Genomic DNA, 4,770 nt, shown 5'->3' on the forward strand with positions numbered 1-4,770 from the left:
AACAGTCAGCTGGAAACCAGGTGGGACTTTCTGGACCAGGACAATAAACTTCTCATCCACAAGTCCTCTAGACGGCTGGGCCGACAGCTTCACACAACACTGCTTCATGTCCATCCTGAACTGAACAGAACAGAAACTGACCAGACTCTACTTTAAATGGCTTCCTAAAGACATTAAGTCTAAAGTCATCATTTCTTGTTAATTCAAACACAAGTGGCAGCAAGGACTCTAACAAGACCTACAGTTAACTGAATGAACAGCAGCCTGACTGAAGTTTTAGAAAGACCAAGATAGTTGCGCAATGTGCAGATTACCAAGGTACCATTTAATAATGCAATGTCACCCTGAAGTTTAAATAGTCATTTAACACAGTGTTTTAATGCCCTCTATGATTGATTGTTTCTTTTATGACTCATTTGTATTGTAGCTTGTGTCACAACCTGGCTCAAGGCTGAACAAAGCATGGGAGACCACACACGAGTTGTAGTTTAAGTTTATTTAAGCATAATGTGGGGAAAAACCTTAAGCTGGGCCAGATGTCTTCAGGTCCCCTCACACATTGCTTAATTCTTCTTCAATAAAAAACTTGAATAGAGTTCAACACAATATAGATTTACTGTGATATTGCTGGTCTATGGAGTAACTACTCTTAACTGAGGTTTTGTCTTTGCCTTTATCCCATTGCACGCTCATGTTTTAGGCCCTATGTTAAGGTCCACCTTTCCTAATTCTATTCTACTGACTTTTGGCACCATTTCTTTCACCCTTCAGGAGTTTCTGGGCATTTTGCCGCCATTCTGTATCTAACAGTGTCCACCCTCCCTATGCAGGTGCATTGGAGCAGAGCTTCTTTTTTAATATGCTACTATTTGTAAAAATAAAAAATAAACTTTAATGTATGAATTTATATGTAACAATATTATGTGTTGATTACACATATCCCAATCCAGATAACTACATTTTATTTCCCACCAACTAAAATGGAAATTAAATGAAGACAAACAACAAAACCAAACAGTGTGGAAGCCAGATGAGAGAGAAAGACTGGCTGATAGCCACCAGTTTATGTAGTCTTTCAAAGAGACCAGAGGGGTGTAAACTAAATTAATGGGTTAGCGAGGTTGAGTTTTCAATGTGACGAAGGTGACTCTCTTATTGGTTAGATCACCATTGTAACTTGTGCTGCACACTTACCTGTTCCGAAGGGGGTAAGATAGGCATTTGATATTGTCATACAGACATTAACAGGGTTACATATGTATTTAGGATCAAATATATCCTTTCCATGTCTATAAAATGTTATGTATGTATGTATGTAATGTAAGTGTTAATTTGATTGTAAAGTGTATATTTACAGGAACTGTTGCTGATACAAAACCATGATTACAAAAAGTTCCTGTTTAGAGAGAGAGGAAGGTTTGTTGTATTTATACCCTGAAGTTTCAGATTGAAACTAACTAAACACAGCTTGCATCTGTATTTGACGACCTGGGAATGAGAACAGGTTGTGAAGTGTGTAGGAGAAACTACGGTGGTCGTGAAAGGCAAAAGGCCCGTTCTAGAGTCAGTGTTAAATTTGTCTGTACTGGGCTACCGTATAAACGACCACGGTAGAGGACCCACAGTGTCTGTAGATTAAAATGGCTCATTCTTAGGTAACAAAAACGTAATGATTCCTATATTCAGGTGATTATGCACTAGTGAACATGCCTATTAGTTTTATATTCCATTTCTTTCAGTAGAGCCGCCTAACTGTTACACACTGGACCTTTAATCAAGTGTGCTTCGTTCAGCTGTGAGTGTGATTACACTTACAATTAGTGTTTGAGAAAGACTTGCTACAGAATCTACTCCTTTGCAACTTTCAGTGACTACAAAGCAACAAGTTCGACATAGTGAAAGATCTGTGTTGCTTTATTGTTATGGAAACAGGTCAAGACAGCAAGTTTCAAAATGTCATCTACCAGGGTAAATTATTAGCACCTTCCCAAACTAACTTGTTGGCACAAAAAAAATCCTCCAAATTTTAAAAGAAATGTGTGTAAACTTTAACAGTACATTATTGTGTTTCTGTGTAATATTTATTATGTACACCTGTTATATAGTAACATATTTAATATATAGATATATTGAGGTGCTCATTACATAATAAAGTTTAATTCTCCACTGTGTTTTTCTTTAACTGTGCACATCTTTAACATAACCACAAAGGAAAAACTCTTTTACAATATCACAGTATCCATATTTGAAGACAAACATTAATTAATTAATTAACTAATTATTATTAATTAGAAATAACTAAATTAACAATTTATCATTCTGTCAGATTCTATCTATTAACTAAAAATAGATGGTAAAATAACAGTAAATAAAATAACCACTTCTAAACACTTACTATAGAAGCAGACTGGGAACAGAAGCAGACCTCACAACTGTCTTTTTCAGGTTTGGTGACTTACACTCGTGTGTATGAAACACTGATCAACATCTGAGGTTTATACAAAGGTCTGTCCGGGTGGAGCTTCAGTCTCCTCCTACAGCAACATCACTCTATCTAAACCCAAGAGGCACCACTGAGTCACCAAAGCTTAGAATAGCATAATGATTTCTGACCACACCTGACACCTGGATGTAGTTACGTGCATTGCAGTTAAAAAGCACTGAAAATATATTTAGGCAAGACAATTACGTGTCTCATTATTTCCTGGAGTGGACTGTGTAATCTGCCTGCGCAACATGACTGTGAGTACAGGAGCAGAGCCAGTGATCTAGACGCCTCCGTAAAATGGAGGACAGCTGTAACCACCCAGGTGAACACTCTTTGTGAGTGGGAAAGGCCAAATGAGAGTACCTTGAACTGATAGGTCTGTGGTCTGGGCAGGTGGGTATATGAAAGTATGTGTCTTTTAGATCTAGTTAAGTGAACTACTCCCGTTTCTCTAATTCAAGATCTGTCTGATGGTCAACATCTTGAAAGGCAGCACCTTTACTAAAGTTTTTATTGGTTACCAACCTGGAGGGTAGGGGTCCACCACTAGGGGTTATCAGAGTTTCATGGGGGGTCGCAAAGCCTTCTTGATTTTAAGGGATGTAAGAAAAAAATATACACAGTAGGCCTTTATCTCAGAATTTGATTCACTTCTGTGAAGAAAAATAAATGTAAAGCCAATTGTCTAATAGAACAATGACCAAGCACCAGGGACAAGAAAACATTGAATTTGTCAAAAAGGAAGCCTATATGTAGTAGAAGTATATATGATTGCTAATACATAATGCAAACAGAGAAGTGTATAAAAAGCTCCCTTAACAGGAAATAATCAAATTCATTGTATCGCTTGAAATACCAATAAAATATAGAAATAAAATAAATAAATAAAATTGTCAGTTTACTAAATGATAGAAAAGGGGTCTCTTAAGGAATAAGACTGGGAACCACTGGCCTAGATGAGATGCAGGATGCCAGCTTTTTTGGGAATGAGACAATATGCAGAATAAAAAGTTAAAGGTCTGGTATAGAATATTATTATTGTCAGTGTACACACACACAACAATATCAAATTTTCAGCTTCTGTACTCGATGCGATAAAAACAGGACAGAAATAAAACAATAAATATCATTGAATTGCAATAAAGTATTAATGAAGTAACAACCAGTATAAAAAATGTCCAGCAGTAGTAAATAGTGCTACAGTTTGCATGTGCAAAGCAGCACCAAAACCATTACAGTATGTAGATATAGAGTCTTAATAAAAACACAATGTAGATAAATGTATTAATCCCTGAAATTTGAGATTATTAATTACAGCAGCTGTCATTGTGTCTTAGATTCAGATATCATACACAATATCCAGAATAAAGGCTTGTGGAACCGTGTAACTGTATGGCTTATTTGGTGTCATAGTGCAGTTATGCATGTGAAGTTGTCAGACCATTCATGGGGGACATTGGGGGGGGGGGGTTGATTTAACAGTTACGGCTCTGGGGAGGAAGCTATCTGTCTCTCTAGTCTGGAGGTGCGTGTGCAGAAGGCCGTATAACGTCTGCCAGATGAAAGGTGTTCAAACAGATGATGGCCAATGGCCAGGGAGCTGTATCCCATTCATCTTCTGTGAGCTGCAGTTGACCCACTGAGGAGCTTTCCTATCAGCTGCTGCCAGACCCAGATGTAATATGTTAGGGTGCTCCCTGTGGTGCTGCTGTAGAAGGTCACCAGCAACTGTTGGGGCAGACCAGCTTTCCAGGTCCTCTGAGATGCCCAGAAATCTGAAGCTGGACACTATCTCCCCTGTTTCCGTTGATGAAGACTGCAGCATACTCGTCAGTTCGTGATCATCTGAAATTGATGATTAGCTCCTTGTTGTTTGCGGTACTTGTTCTCAGAGCACCATCTCATCAGGTTCAGTAATCTGTAGTCTTATTGATCGCTGTTGGAGATCAGCTGCTCACCTGCAAACTTCATCACCTGCAAACTTAACAATGGTGTTGTAACAAGTGGAAAATGCAGGAACACAGTAGTGTGTGAAGAGGGAGAAGAGGATGGGGCTTTGATGTCGGAGAGGACCATCCTTTCAAAATGAATAGAACTTTATCATGTTGATGTGGGGGTAACTGAACTGCTGTTAGTTTGTTTTTTTGCACTTGCACTATGATGGCTGACTCCAGGCACTTGGGGACCATTGCCAAAAAGAGAGACAAGTTGAAAATACCTCAGCTAGCTGTTTGGCACAGTCCTTATTTTCTTCCCAGAACTCAGATTCAGATTCAGATTCA

This window comes from Morone saxatilis, unplaced genomic scaffold (assembly GCF_004916995.1).
Source record: "Morone saxatilis isolate NCDOM2014 unplaced genomic scaffold, NCSU_SB_2.0 Contig2, whole genome shotgun sequence".
NCBI classification, from domain to species: domain Eukaryota; kingdom Metazoa; phylum Chordata; class Actinopteri; family Moronidae; genus Morone; species Morone saxatilis.